Source organism: Rhinichthys klamathensis, unplaced genomic scaffold (assembly GCF_029890125.1).
Source record: "Rhinichthys klamathensis goyatoka isolate OS25496 unplaced genomic scaffold, OSU_Roscu_1.1 h1tg000196l_1, whole genome shotgun sequence".
NCBI classification, from domain to species: domain Eukaryota; kingdom Metazoa; phylum Chordata; class Actinopteri; order Cypriniformes; family Leuciscidae; genus Rhinichthys; species Rhinichthys klamathensis.
The window spans coordinates 3,463,508-3,480,530 of NW_026606722.1; positions in this window are offsets into that span (position 1 = coordinate 3,463,508).

Below are 17,023 nucleotides of genomic sequence, written 5' to 3' on the forward strand. Positions count from 1 at the left end.
CATTCTATGGCTCCAGTGTTACTTACTTTCTTACTCAATATAGGACTGCCTTAATTTTCGGCATTCACTGAAACATGGCTGAATAAGAATGATGATGATAAACTGATGTTTAAAAAAAAAGTGCACTGATGCTCAAAGACTGTCATAAAAGAGAAGTTGTGCACCTCTGCCTTGAACTTGTGTCTGTATCTCTACGCCCTTTATATCTTTCTTGGGAACTTCCACAAAGTTTTTTTTATTATTATGATGGTTTATTTTTATCCTTGAGCAAATGCAACCACAGCTATAGAGCATATTCTGAACGCCTTACATAGACTGGAATTAATATCTCCTCAATTTATTCTGGGAGATTTCAACCACTGCTTGGCAGAATTTTTTTTTTTGGAAACTATTGGACAAATGCTATGGCTCAATTCCAGGTGCAAATTGATCTATCGCTTTCCCCCCACTTGTTTCTGCTGATCACTATATGGTATAATTTGCACCAGCATATTCACCGGTTATGAAAAGGACAGAGAAAGTTGATAAAGTTTTTAAACAGTGAACTAATGACATTGACAGGTTCCAAGGCTGCTTTGAAACTACTAATTGGAAAATGCTCATGGCTTCATCTATCAACATCAATTAGCAAATGGACACAGTGACATTGTATATCTCCTTCTTTGTGGATAATATTATTCCTAGCAAAAGGGTTACCATCTTTCCCAACAACAAGCCCTGGGTGACTAAGGAACTCAAGGACATTTTAAATAAGAAAAAGAGAGTCTTCTACACTGGCTCTAAGTTTGAAAAAAGGAGTTCAACAGAGAGGTTAAGTGTGCTATTAAAAACATCTAAACTGAAATACAAGAACAGGATTGAGCAAACATTTACTCAGGGGAACCTTCATAAAGCCCCCATACAGCAGGTAATATTGCTCCCACTGCTTGTAAACATAAATCATTTCTGACTCTGCCCTCACCAAAGAAGGTGGTGCGAGCTCTTAAGAAGACCAATGCTAATACTGCACCTGGGCCTCATAATATCTGTGGCCGAGTTTTAATACATTGTTCGGAGCAGTTGGGGGCTGTCAGGGTCTGTTTCAGAACTCTTTGGCCAGTGTTGTAGTCCCTCAGCTGTGGAAACATTCCACAGTTATTCCAATACCAAAAAAAGAGTTCAATCAAAGCGATTTCAGGCCTATTGCTCTCAACTCTCTTGTGACAAAGGCAATGGAGAGGATTAATAAAACTTATTTCACTAAAGTAATTGACCCACAGTTGGACCCACTTCAGTTTGCATATCGCACAGGCAGAGGGGTCGATGACACAAGGGTATTTATCACAGACAATGTTCATGAGAATCTCGAGTCTACTAACTCCACAGCTAGACTTTTGTATGCTGATTTTTCTTATTCAATACCCTACTATAGGTCGAACTGCAAATGCTTAGGTTGTCTGGAAGGATTTTACAAGACCCTTCAGGTGTCACGTTTTCTGAGTGGCTCCCTTCAAGGTGACAGCTTTGCTGTCCAGGCTGTAGGAGACAAAGGAGAAAGCCAACCTTTGTTCCTAACGTGGTGTAGCTTTTAAATTCCCAACCATCTCTGACCCCTCGTTTACCATGCCAAAAATGATAAACCTGATGCATTGTCTTGCTCCTTTGAAACCCAGAGCAAATTCTTGGAGTTCCAAGCTTGTTTGGGTTGAATATGCTTATAACTCTTTGCCTGTGTCGAAACATTACGCTTAAGGGGTACCCTGTGCGTTAAAAAGTGACACCGAGGGGTCCTGACCAAGCGTCAATATGTGACGAGTTGGGTGTGAGAACGTGTTGGTGTCATCTATGGGCCTATCGTCTCTGTTTAGGCTACCGGCACCTTCTGTTTTCGCAAGAACTCAACGTATTTTTTGTCCGCACACAGTAAGAGATGACACAGCACCTGGAGGGTCACCAGGGAAGCCTTATTAAGGATTGACGATCAAAACAAGGAATCGGCGGATCGCAATCATTCAGAGCCTCCTCTTTATGTGTGGGCAAAATGTGTCGAAAATGAGTTATTGATATTTTTGGCACATTCAAGACCTCCTTTATCATGTGGATAAGTATCTTGAGTCAATTCCGTGTCTTAACAGTAACTTCCAAAAGCCCATGAGAAACCAAGGCAGAACACCGTAACACCAGTTACGGCTCTTTGGCTTTGTTTTGGAACGCTCATATTGAGTTACGGCACTCTGCCTTTGTTTAGCCGCGCGTCAATATGAAGTTACGGTGCCGGTGTTCTATCAAATAATGCTACCTTTCAGATTCTACGATGTTTTGTCTTTGTTTTACTCTCCATTAAAATTTAAATGACAATGTAGCCAGTGCACTTTGTACAGCTAGTCCCTGTAACTTCTGATGTCCTCAGAGCTTTGTGCTGCTAAAATGCGGTCAGAACATTTAGTATGGTCTGAACCCGCTCCATCGACAAACATGCGATATCCATCGCGAAGGATAGGCTATATCCAGAGTTGACAGAAATTTTTTACACATGCCATAGCAGGTGAATGCAACAAAAAACTAAAGCCCCTCACCCAGTTCTGGTACCGGCAGAGTGCCAAAACTTCGCTGGCGCCTTCAGCACCGCCCTGAAAACGGTCGAGCCGTGCTGGTGCATACAACATCAGACCAGCTGTTACAACAAGCGGGTTGTACCTACAATCACAGCGTCCGGAATAAATCTGCGGGATGAGCAAAGTGCACAAGCACAATAATAGAGCAGACAGCTGAAATCACAGCTACTGAAAAGACGCAGAACACAGAAGGTTGTGCTATGCATTAGTTGTCTGTCTAGGTAGTCCAGAGCGCGCTCCCCACTGAGTCTCAAGGGGGAAAGCACTGTGTTTGTACTTCGTACTTTTCGTGAAAGTACGAGGACCATGACACCTTCAAACACGAATATACTAATCCAGTCCCCGGGGCGAATGTGTGCGAGGATCTGTTTTATAGTGATCATTTTGAATGTGCGTTTACCGCTATGGAGATATTTTGTCATGTCTAATGTATTAATAATGCCACCAGAATGCAACCAAAGCACAGGATAGCAATAAGTAGATGTCTATAAAAAATTGTAAATCATTCAAAATAAATGCCATGATCATTAGATTGTATACATGTGTATAATGATTTTGTTAATGGTTATCAGCAACCAAATATTGATAATGTGGAAGTTACTGCCTTTTGGATTCGCATGACTTCTCACTTTTTATTATAATTATATATTTTTTTTTAGCCTACCGAGTTTAACCAGTGATGCACCAGAAGCATGGCCACTCAGGTACAATTATTTTATTTTAGTATTTTCCTTGATGAATATTATTTAATTTGATACACCAAGAGTTAAAAAAAAAATGCTTTGCAATTCATGTTGATGTTTGTGTTTTCAAAGAACAGATTTCATATCAAGATACATCATACATGATGTCAATCCGCCAACCGTTGCCCGGGTTAGTTGGAACCAGGTATAATTTCTTAATTTTGCACTTTTTTTTTGTTTGTTATTTTATTGTTTATTGTCAATTTATCTGTGCACCTTTTAAATGTTTATTATTATTATTACAGTTTTCCTCAGTCGCTTTGGTACATTTCTCAGATCAGAATTGAAATTCTCAAAACTACCTGTTCAATCTTCACATCATTGTTGTGCACATCAAAAAAGCAGTTTCTCATTTCTTTGAACAAGTTGCAAATGCTTTGGTACATCCATGCAAAGGATTATGTATAATTCTCTTCTGTTTCCTACATTATTAATTGCTTATGCCATGTTGATCAAAATGTATTATAATGGGTCTCTGTTGAATAGTCTCACACCCCACAACATTTAGGCATTAGTTCATAGCATAAGTCTTTCCATGCAAAATGGTTAAACAAGTTGTCATAATATGCATGTACAGGTTTCCCTAAGGAGATTGTCCTATGTTCACATTTCTACTTTTTTTTTCTTTTCTTTTTTCTTTTTCTTTGTGCTATGCAGTGCTGCCTTTTCCTTTCTGTATCACAATGACATGGTCTATCAACAAATTACAGTACAAACAGTAAAAACGTAAATGTAAATCTTGTCCAGTCTATCGCAATCAAACTCCCACATACACTAAGGTGTGTAATACAATTTACAATAATTGTCATCAAAACATTAGCCATAGTTTACATCAGAACATCCCTCCAGAGTACACTTTTATATTGACAACTGGACTAAGCAATTTGACTGTCTTATCCGTACACAATGACACAAAGACTTCAAGAGACTGGCTTTTGCAGGAAATCCATGGTGTTTTGCTATTTGTACGAATTGGTTTGAGAAATGCACTTACTGTTTTGCAAATGTCGAGGACTATTCGAAAAATGTACCAAAGCGACTGAGAAAAACTGTAATTCAAAATGGCAAAATATCCTTTGTGCACACTATTTGATTGACATATTTAGTTTTCTTCAAATTTTCAAAGATTAATCCAGAAGAAGTGTCTAGCACTTTTGTGTGGTTATTTTAAATAAATAGCACAGTATCATCTATAGTCACTCTCTATTGAAAGATTTATTTTTATTTTATTATTATAATTATATATATATTTTTTTTAGCATATCGAGTTTAGCCCGTAATGTACCAATAGCATGTAGACCCAGGTACAATTATTTTCTTTTAGTATTTTTCCTTGATGAATATTATTTAATTTGATACACCAAGAGATAAGAAAAAAAATGCTTTGCAATTCATGTTGATGTTTGTGTTTTCAGAGAAGAGATATCAAATCAAGAGATATCACACCTCACGGTCTTGGTGGAAACCAGCCGGTCGTCGTCTTGGTTAGACAATATATTAAGTTGGTTAAGATACAGGTATAATTTCTTTGCACTATTATTTTTGTGTTATTTTATTATTTATTGTCAATTTATCTGTGCACCTTTTAAATGTTTATTATTATATATCCTTTGTGCACACTATTTGATAGACATATTTTTGTTCCCTTTCGAACGGTCACTTCGTATTGCGTAGCTATACACAGTGGGGAAACTCTATTTCCTCGATTCACTGAAGCCTATATGTAAAACACATGGCTCGCTCATTGGCTGTGCTGCGGCAACTGCACATTTAGCCTATAATAGTCCCCCGAACTCGCCATTATAGCAGATATGACTCCAGGTCATTACAACTTCACGTCTCTGACACCTCTGAAAGCCTTCGCTGTTGAACAAGCCCCTTCACCCTGAGCGAGTATCATTTAGCAGACTACGCCTCTCGAGTCGTTTTCTCCTGACGCCGTTCACCTGCGTCGCCGCATATCCTTTGTTTGTATTTTCTCTCTGATTTAGGAGCACGAGGTGTTGTTTCAAATGCCTTGCTTATCTTGTGCCACGTGCGGATGCAATCTGCACGAGGCCGACGAACACACGACCGCGGCATCTAATGCCTGGGAATCGACCACGCCGAGACTGCACTCGCTTCCAGCGGCTGCTCGGCCTGTGAGAGCATGCTCATCTCCGTGCTGCGAAGACGGCTAGCTCTCTCACGAGACGGCTAAGCTGCTTCACCTGCTCTTCCTTTTCCGCTCCAGCCAAGGAAGAAGAAACGCCTTGTCTCCTTCAGCGGATCCATTGAGGAACATGACGACAGCCTCTCGATCGCAGCATCTGGGGAGGAATGGCCACGCTCTCTTGACCCCACCATCGCTTCACAGTCTGCCGCCAGCGTTTCAGCAGTTAGGACTAACTCTGACGCGGAGATGCTTCGGATCCTGACGAGCTTGGACCTCGAGCTCGAGTGGGCCTCCCCGCGGAGCCTCCTCGAAGCTGGCTGGATGGCTGTTTTCTGGGGGGTCGCCAGCAGGCCCCTCGTCACAGTCCTGGTCCATTTTTACTTGAGGTGCACAAAGAGCTGACTAAGGCGTGGCGTGCTCCTTATTCTGCTCGAGTGGGTTCTTCAGTTTCCGCAACGCTCTCCTCCGTGGACGGCACGGCAGAAAAGGGCTATGAGTCATTGCCGCCCCTCGAAGAGGCCGAAACACTTCTGACTTTGCTGGACGCGCTTATTCCGGCTCCGGTCAGGCTGCTTCGGCCCTGCACACGATGGCCGTGCTGCAGGTTTACCAGGCCAAACTCCTCCAGTCCATGGACGAGGCTGGCCCGGACCCCGAGGCCTTCCAAGACCTCCGAGGCGCCACGGACCTAGCCTTGAGGGCTACCAAGGCTACTGCGCAGGCTATCGGGAGGAATATGACGAATACCCGTGCACAACACACGGGTTCACGGTCCCCCTTCTCTAGGCGGCTCCCTCCCAGTTGTTACACTGACTTTCCCCCAGGCAAAAGCCTGTACAGTCAGTCCAACACTCAGTATGTGCACAAATCACAATGTAAGGGTATCAGGTCCCCCATGTTAGGCGGCCCATCCCAATCTGTGTATCAAACCCTAGCCACACAGGTGCTGGCCTGGCAAGCCATCCCCGATGTGTCGAGTTGGGTCATAAAAAGCGAGGCCACTCGCTCCAGTTCGCTCGCAGGCCCCCTAAATTTCATGCGGTTATCGAGACTTGGGCCACGTGCTTCGCGCCAAAATACAGAATCTGTTAGCAAAAGGGGCGATAGAGCTAGTCCCCCCCACGCTAAAACACTCGGGTATCTACAGCCGCTATTTTCCAGTCCCGAAAAAAGACGGCAGTCTCAGACCCATACTCGATTTGAGACGTTTGAACAAGGCTCTCATGAGATGGCCTTTCAAAATGTTAAATATCAAACACATCCTCGCGCAAGTTCGTCCGGGGGATTTGTTTTTTTACAATGGATCTGAAAGGAGAGCGTGGTCTTTCTGGGCACAGTTTTAGACTCTATGACAATAACAGCACGGCTCACATGATAGCGCGTGCTCTCTAGCAGCCTCATTCAAGGCGGGCGAGCACGCACCCTTAAAGAAATTTCAGAAACTTTACTCCTCTCCTGCTGGTACTGGCATCTATCAAGGGAGTGGGGGGTCTGCAAGCTCTCTCTGTGAACCCTTCATGTCTGGAGTTTGGACCAGATGACTCCAGGGTCATCCTCAAACATAGATATGGTAATGTACCCAAAGTGCTCTCAACGCCATTCAGAGCACAGGTTATTACGTTATTAGCCCTTCCCCCTTCTGCCGAGGATGGGGAGGTTAATCTTCTCTGCCCTGTCAGAGCACTGAGAATCTATCTGGGGCGTTCTGCGTCTTTTAGACAATCCGAACAGTTCTTTGTCAGCTTTGGTGGCCTATCTAAGGGCGATCCAGTCACTAAACAGCAGAGGTGGGAGTAAGTCACTAAATGCAAGTCTCAAGTCAAGTCCAGTCTTAACATTGCAAGTCAAGTCAAGTCATTCTGTTGTAAGGATCAAGTCAAGTCAAGTCAAGTCATACTCTTTGTCAAGTCAAGTCAAGTCAAGTCGCAACTTAGTCACACATGCTAGTTTTACACATTTTTTAACTCTGGGACTTTTATTACTTATTTAGTCACAGAGGGCTGATGGGTTACAAAAAAAATAAATTAACTTGTGTGTAATAAATAAAATATCATTAAGAAGCACTTTAAATGCTCTAATCCAGAATCCAGAATCCAGAATCGGTCTGTCTTCGCCGGCCAAAGATGGTCAGCGCAGACCACAACAATCTGCCCAGGTCTGTCGGTCCTGGGCGAGCCCCATCCAATTGTGTCCCAGATCTTCTCGTAACGAGTCGCGCCATCGTGTTGCAGGGCGTCCGCGTGGCCGCTTGATGTCAATCGGCAACCAGACGGTGACTTCGCGCGTCCATCTTTCGTCCGTCCATCGCATCAGGTGCCCGGCCCAGCGCTTCTTGGCCTTGTTGGCCAATTCCACCACGTCGGCCACCCTGGTCATGGCCCGCAGCTGCTCGTTGTGGACGTGGTCAATCTGTTTAACCCCGATCATGCGGCGCTCGATTGCGCGTTCAGTCGCGGCCAACTTTTGCCGGTCGGCCGCCGTCGTTGTCCAGGTCTCGGACCCGTAGAGCATGGCCGGCAGGACGGTGCTGTTGAATAGGGTGGCCCCGATGTCCGGGTCAATGGCTCTGTTGGCAGCTCTGCATCGTCGTGCCAGTTCTCGACCAATCCTGTGGTCGGTGGTTAGCTCCTGGCCCAAGTAGATATAGCTATCGCTAAATGCTCTAAAATAAAAATAAATTAAATGAACACACGTAAACAAGAATTAATAAAACGTTTCCCATCTTTAAAAAAAAAAAAAACTAAAAAGATATTGCATTCTAAATTAGTACTGTATGCCAAAGTTTGTATGTTCCTACTCTAAATATCCAGGTGATTTGATCCCATAACACAAAATATTAAATGGAAATTTTAAGAAAACAAATCTAATCATTTAAATGATTTAAACCCGACTATTTTTTAATAGGTGGGTCGTTATAACTGACGTTCTCTATTTTACTTTCTCCCGCCTGCAACATTTATGTTTTGTCCCGCTCCCGTCCGCAAAATAGATTTTTTTCTGTACCTCCAAATACTTTCAAGTTATCCTACGTGTCACCACCATACACATCAGCTTAAATGCTACTGATAAATTATTTGTTATTAAAGCATTAACACACAAACCACTGTTATAACATAAAAGCAAGCAGCTTCTGTGTGCATGGTTTGTTTGGCATGACTGAATGCGCACAAAGTGCGCTCCCTTAATAATTCCTAAAAAGCTGACATCAGTTCATCGCGATCTCACACATCTCTGTTAATATCAATGATGCGTTCATAATATATACACTTTGTTTGTTATAATTAGAGGATTTGCCAGCATACAGAATTCAGCACTGAACAAAAAGTCAGTTTTGAGCGGTGAGGGGAGTCTATCGTAAATGCTTCTGATTGGCCATTATTGCGTTCCTAGAAATCAACACATATGTCTGTGATTGGCTACATCGCTCAACGCTGCAAACATGTTAGAAATAGAAACTCTGGCCTGTAAATCGTTTTTATTTTGTTTTAGTTGTTCTTATTGGTTTTCTGCAACTTATGAATAAAAATGTATTCGTTTTTATGTTTTATTCATAGATATTTCTAGTTTGCGGGAGTCCCGCGAATCGTTTTATTCTCCCTCAACCCGCACACACAGAGTGAGTGCATTATACCGCCCGTGCTCCCTCATAATATGTATAAAAAAATCACAATAATTGACAAAAAAAATTTCCCACAAGTCATTTCAAGTAAATAGGCACAAGTCCGAGTTAAGTCTAAAGTCACAAGGAGCAAGTCTAAAGTCAAGTCGAGTCTTTTCAGAGATCTAGAAAATTGCGACTCGAGTCAAGTCATATGACTCGAGTCTCCCACCTCTGCTAAACAGAGACTGTCTAGATGGATAGTGGATGCTATTTCTATGGCTTATATCTCAGTGGGTCAGGTTTGCCCTATAGGTATCAAGGCTCTTTCAACTAGAGGCATGGCCTCGTCATGGGCTTGGTCCTCTGGTTTTCCCATTCAGGATATTTGTGATGCGGCTGGCTTGTCCTCGCCTTCCACATTCATGAAGTTTAATAATATGGCGGTGCCTTCCCTGCAGGCGAAGGTACTTTCAGTATGATTAAGGTCCGACGGTGTCTGGTCTTGTCTACAATTTATGTTACTGTGCACAATCACATAGGCCTACACGGTCCTATTAGTACATTATGTTGGTTTAGTTACTGATATATATATATATATATTTCTAGACCCGACGGTGTCCGGTCTGTTTATATACTTGATTTCTGGCTTGTTCTGTGAGCTCAGGGGTCCTGAGCTCCAGTTGGCAACCAGTTAATTATGGTGCAGCATTTTGCATGGCGTCCCCACTGCATATAGCTACGCAATACGAAGTGACCGTTCGAAAGGGAATTACTCAGTTACTATCGTAACCTCGGTTCCCTAAGAGAAGGGTACGAGTATTGCGTAGCCGGTCGCACTATAGTAACTTGGCGAGTTGTCGCTTCAGTCGTTTAAACCTGCTGTAATGGCGAGTTCGGGGGACTATTATAGGCTAAGGCCACGCCCCCTTGGCGGGCTCTGTCAGAGCCCCCTCGCCATTGGATGTGCAGTTGCCGCAGTACAGCCAATGAGCGAGCCAGATGCTCAATGTGCTAGCTGTGCATCTGAAAATGCGTTTTACATCTAGGCTTCAGTAAATCGAGGAAAAGGAGTTTCCCCACTGCGTATGGCTACGCAATACTCGTTTCCTTCTCTCAGGGAACGGAGGTTACGAGAGGACCGAGTAGTTTTCTTCAAATTTTCAAAGATTAATCCAGAAGTTTTTTTTTTTTTTTGACAATTGTGTTTTCAGTGAAATTTTTTTTTATTTACCGTAAATAAATAGTACAGTATCATCTATGGTCACTATCTATTGAAAGATTTATTTATAATTCTGATGGTGATGATTTTATTTTAATATTACAATTATATATATTTTTTAGCATTTTGATTTTAGTCCTTAACCTACCAGGAGTGTGGGGACTCAGGAGGTACAATTATTTTATTTTAGTATTTTTCCTTGATGAATATTATTTAATTTGATACACCAAGAGTTAAAAAAAATGCTTTGCAATTCACGTTGATGTTTGTGTTTTACGCTCCACAGGATCCAACTTATATTGTTTAGTTGGTTAGCCAGAGTTGACACATGGTCAACTCTGGAAACAGGTATTATTTCTTAATTAAAATATTATTTTTGTGTTATTTTATTGTTTATTGTCAATTTATCTGTGCACCTTTTAAATGTTTATTATTATTATTATAGTAGTAGTAGTAGTAGCATTTCAATTTATTTTTTCATTTTATTATTTCAGTTCATTATCTCCAAGTGATCCAAAATTGGACAAGGATGATAATTGTCATGGTGATGATGCTGATAAAGATGACAATTCTGATGGTGATAATAGTGATTATGATGAGGAGGATGGTGACGATGAACCAAGTAAACCACACCGCGCCATATAGAATGGTAATACATCTGACAGACAGACAGATAGTTAAGGCATTCAAATATTCCCATAGCCTACAATAAAATTCAAAGAATGGTGCAGAGAATACAGTATGACATACAGTATGTAATACAGTACAGACAGTATGATTACATATAAGGAAGATGTTCAATACTATTAAGTAAAAATGTCATTTTGTTTTGTCGTTAACAGGAACAAAGAGGTGTTGATGTTGGTAATCGCATTGGTTTTTTATTTAATGTATTTGTTTGGTTGCACTAAATGCCTGTACGCTCTGGACAGAAGGACATGCATCTATGATGAGTTAGAGAAATGAAGCACGTCAAGATCTGTTCTTCTTTGCCCATTTATCTGTGTATTTGCTCCAATTGAAGCCTTTATCGTTGGTTGTTCTTGATCATGAATTCAAATTTAAAGACTTTTTTTTCTTGATTTCTTTATAAAACATCTGCACTTTGGGTTCACCAAACATCTATTACCTTCCCAACAATTATTCAACTTTAAATATGCCTGCTAACTAGGTTATAAAATAGGAAATTGTATCATTATTTTGTCTGTTGATCCTTATATTGTCACCAAATGTGATTAACTCTCATCTGTTACAAGTGGACTATGAGTTATAATATACATTTCTGTGAAGCAGCTTTGAAACAGTGTGTATTGTTAAAAACGTCTCCGGTTACTTTCGTAACCTCGGTTCCCTGAAAGGCAGGGAACGAGACATTTACGTCGATGACCTAGTATGGGAACTCCTCCCCTTCTTCACTTCTGCTGAAATCTTATGGGCTAACGCCAGCTGGAGACAGCTGGCCAATTGACGCAAAATATGCAAATACTGACACGCCTGCTGGCAGTATAAATTGCATACGCACGTCAATTGCATCAGAATACGACTGAACGCTCGAATAAACAAGCGACACGGCGTTCGACGTAAATGTCTCGTTCCCTGCCTTTAAGGGAACCGAGGTTACGAAAGTAACCGGAGACGTTCCCTTTCAAGGCGGTCACTTCGACATTTACGTCGATGACGTAGTATGGGAACTGTGTCAAATCCCGCCGTGGAGCAGTGAACCCACCCACTCGAGAATGACAGAACCCTCATCCAATAGCTGTGCTACTAGAAATACGAGCTCCTGATAGGGTGAAGCGAGCCAATAGCACGCTTTCTAAACCTCATCAGAATTTGCATATCCCAAGCAAATGAATAGAGGGAAGTCTTGCACTGAATCATTCAGGGCAGAACAACACAGAGTAATAGCAAGTATAATACAAGTCAGCAGCAAAGCGGCGACAGTTGCATAAGCACAATACATAAATCAAGCATTCATGCACAACCTGAAGGCTCAGCTCACCGAAAGCACTTGAGACGCAACAGAAGGTACATCCAACTTATAAAATCTGGCGAACGTATTCTGAGAAGACCAGCCAGCAGCAAGACACAAGTCCCTTATAGACATACCTCTGGACCAGGCCCACGAAGAGGCGATCGCCCTCGTCGAATGAGCCTTAATGTTGAGGGGACAGACCACCCCCTGGCAATCATAAGCCAAGGCAATAGCATCCACAATCCAGTGAGCAAGCCTCTGTTTCGAAACTCCACGTCCCTTGTTGCAACCGCCAAAGCATACAAATAGCTGATCCGATTGACGAAAAGCGGCTGAGCGAGTCATATACATCCGTAAAGCCCTGACTGGGCAAACAGCGCTCTGAGCATCAGTATCACGCGAGACTGACAACTCAGAAGACAACGCCGGCAGTAAAACAACCTGCGCTTTGAACGGAGTACTGAGTGACTTCGGAACGTAACCCTGTCTTGGCCGAAGAGTGACATTACAATCTCCCGGTCCAAAACGAATGCAGTCCTCGTGAACCGAGAACGCTTGTAGGTCCCCCACACGTTTCGCTGAAGCAAGAGCGAGAAGCAAAGCAGTTTTCAGGGAAAGCTCCTTGATCGCAATCGAAGCCAATGGCTCAAACGGTGGAAGAGACAGAGCCCTCAACACTAGGGCTAAATCCCACGGCGGCACAGAAGGCGGCCGTGACGGACATAATCTCCTAGCTCCCCTGAGAAAACTGATCACCAACGCATGTTTACCGATCGACTGTCCTTCGATCGGGGGGTGATAGGCAGAAATAGCAGCCACATACACCTTCAGAGTGGACGGTAAACTCCCATTATCCATCCTGTGCTGAAGGAAGCGTAGAATATCCGACACGGTGCAATTACCCGGGTCAATACTGATATCCTGGCACCATTTAGAGAAAACTTCCTATTTCAATTTGTATACACGCCTAGTGGATGGGGCGCGCGCCTCAGCGACAGTGCTCATCGCTCGAGAGTGCAGAGCGTCCCGCTCATTCAGAGTCCCCGCAGCGGCCATACATGAAGGTTCCACAGCCCGGGGTTGGGGTGCCATACCGTGCCGTTCGCCTGCGATAACAGGTCTCTCCTGAGCGGAATTTCCCACGGGGAGCCCACTAGTAATTCCATCATGTCCGCGAACCAGGGCTGATTCGGCCAGTTCGGGGCTACGAGAATCACAGACGCTTTCTCCTCCCTGATTTTGCATAACACTGTAGGCAGAATCTTCACCGGAGGAAAGGTGTAAAGTCTGGCTCTCGGCCAGCGCGAAGTCAAGGCGTCGTTCGTCCGTCCCAAGGGGGAACGAGACAGCGAGAAGAACGCCTGGCAGTGCGTGTTCTCGCTCGAGGCGAACAGATCGACTTCCGCCCTCCCGAACCGATCCCAGATCATCTGCACCGATCCCGGGTGAAGCCTCCACTCTCCATGAGGAATCCCATTCCTCGAGAGCATATCCGCTCCGCGATTCAAAACACCGGGAATATGCGCTGCTCTCACGGATAGAAGGTGCCGGTCTGCCCACAGCAGGAGACTCGCCGCCTGCTCGAATAGGAGTCTGGAGCGCACGCCTCCCTGGCGATTTATGTATGAGACCACCGACGTGTTGTCGGTCCGAATCAGTACATGCTGACGCTCTAACTGTGACCGGAAGGCTTTGAGGGCCAAGGATACCGCCATCAATTCCAAGCGGTTTATATGCCACTTTCGCTGCGACTCCGTCCATAAGCCTGAGGCAGTCGCGCCCATGCACACTGCTCCCCAGCCTGAGGTTGATGCATCCGTCAAGACTGCGGTGCGATGCGCCACGGTGCCCATCGGAACCCCTGAACTGAATAACGCTGGGTTTTTCCACGGTACCAAAGTGCGAATGCAGCTGCCGGTGACCGTGATGCGCCTGAGTCCGGACGACCACGCCCCCTGAGGGACTCGGAGCTTCAACCAGATTTGAAGAGGGCGCATATGCAACAGCCCCAGATGACACACTGGGGAGGCTGCCGCCAACAGACCTAACAGCCTCTGAAATTCCTTTAGTGGCACAGACCTGCCCGGTCTGAAACGGTCCAGAGACAATGTCAGAGACTTTATGCGCTCTTGAGAGAGATGGGCTCGCATCGTTATTGAGTTCAAGCACACTCCCAGAAATGTTGTGGTCTGACTCGGTGTGAACACGCTTTTCTGTTCGTTTACACGCAGCCCCAGCGAGTCCAGGTGACGAAGTAGTATTTCCACATGACCGATTAGCACCTCTCGCGAGTGGGCTAGAATCAACCAATCGTCCAGATAATTTAGGATGCGCATTCCGCTCGACCTGAGGGGAGAAAGCGCCGCGTCCACACACTTCGAAAAGGTGCGGGGGGCGAGAGCCAATCCGAACGGGAGTACTGAGTACTGATAAGCTGTGCCCTCGAACGCAAACCTCAGAAAGCGCCTGTGGCGCGCTGCTATCTGGATATGAAAGTACGCGTCCTTTAAATCCACTGAAGCGAACCAATCCCCGGGACGAACTTGCGCCAGAATCTGCTTCAACGTTGTCATTTTGAACGCGCGCTTGTGAAGTGCTCGGTTTATGGGTCTCAGGTCCAGGATCGGACGGAGACCCCCCCCCTCTCTTGGGTACCACAAAGTAGCGGCTGTAGAAACCGCTCTCCCTCTCGTTCGGGGGAACCGGTTCTATCGCTCCTTTCTCGAGCAGACTGAGAACTTCCTGTTTCAGAACGGGAACGTTTTGGGGCAAAGTTAATGACGGGATCACGCCGTTGAAACGGGGTGGTCTGCGTCTGAACTGAAGCGAATACCCGTGTCGAATTAAGCCCAACACCCACGGTGAAATGCCCGGAATTGATTCCCACGCACCCAGAAAATGACTCAGAGTGCGTACTCGAACTGCGGTCATAGCCGCCCCCAGTGTAGTGTTTAGACTGGAGCCGCACTCCCGCGAGGCTGATAGCCCTGGTGGGAGTGCGGCTCGCAGTGGGCTGAGTGTAGTGCTGGCGATCTCGTGCCCATGAGATGCCATTATAGTCATCGAGTGTGACCCTGCGCTGTCTCGTGAAAGGGCGGGTGACACAATGTGAGGTGTAAGAGGAAGAAAAAGCTCTTTTTGTGAAGGGATACATGCTTTTATTAATTTTTTGGAACAAGCAACATTCACACATATGCGATCGTCGCTCAACTGAACATGAGGGACACGATGCATAAGAACACGGCGCTTGGAGGCCGGTCCACCTTCGCGCTCTTTCTTCCTCTTGGCCGCTCCGTCAGGAAGAAGGCTTTGACGCGGAGGGGGGCGCGCTGACCTTCCCTCGGCGTGGACTCCTTCTCTGGCCCTGGCTCTTTCTCCCGGGTCCCGGCCACTGTCTGCCCCGGGAAGCGCGAGCATCCGGCTCGGTGCGAGGCGCCGCCGATTGTCTCACGGAGCTCTGGGGCTGGCTCCGGGTAGCCGATGATGAGCGCGAACGCTGACGAGCCGGGGGCGCTCGACGCGGGATCACGTGGCTCATGGCTTTAGCACGTTTCTGGGTCTCCGAGAAACGCTCCGTGACAGCCTCCACCGCGTTCCCAAAGAGACCGGCTGGGGTGATGGGAGCATTAAGCAAGGTTTTCCGGTCGGAATCCTTGACATCAGACAGCGTCAGCCACAGGTGTCTGTGGAGGACGACCAGAAAACCCATGGAGCGACCGATGGCTTGCGCTGAGCGTTTGGTGGCCATCAGCGCAAGGTCCGTAGCTGAGCGGAGATCCCGGATGACGTCAGCGTCAACAGAGAAGACGCCATCCAGGGACTTAAGCAACTTCGCCTGGAACACCTGTAGAATAGCCATGGCGTGGAGAGCTGATACTGCCTCTCGGAAGCTAGCGTCCGAGAAGCTGACGGCGTCGAGCTCCCTTTCCCTGGGGGTGGGTGGGCCCACCAGCGGCTCGCTGGCGGCAGTGGGCCCAATCCCTGCAGCTGCTCGAGCCGTTTCTCTCCAGGCCTTAAGGGCGCGCACTGGCATGTCCGCGCAGTGGGCGCACACGAGGTCGTCCGACAGGGCCGTCTCGGCGTGGGCCAGGCCCATGCAGGCGACGCAGAATAAGTGGGTGTCGGGCGCCACAATAGGCCCCGAGCACAAGTTGCAGATGGATGCCATCGGATGCCAAAGACAGTGAGGTATCTTAGATGCACCTTCGACGATGGCGAGTTCTTGTAGAGTATTTTCCAATTCGAAGCACACGTCGATTTGAGCGTGAAGAAAAGGATTCTGATGCAATTGACGTGCGTATGCAATTTATACTGCCAGCAGGCGTGTCAGTATTTGCATATTTTGCGTCAATTGGCCAGCTGTCTCCAGCTGGCGTTAGCCCATAAGATTTCAGCAGAAGTGAAGAAGGGGAGGAGTTCCCATACTACGTCATCGACGTAAATGTCAAAGTGACCGCCTTGAAAGGGAACAATTGTTTTGTAAAAATTGTTAGGTAAATTTTTATTTACCTATGTACTTTGTTGGGTGACAACTAATTGTTATACACCAAACTCCTCATTAAATAACTTAATACAAAACATGTATTTTTATTTATTTATTTGTGTATCTTCAGCTGAATTTTTTATCAAATCAACAGAAAACTCTAATAAAACTTATATCACTAAAGTAATTGACCCACAGTTGGACCCACTTCAGTTTGCATATCGAACAGGCAAAGGGGTCGATGACACAAGGG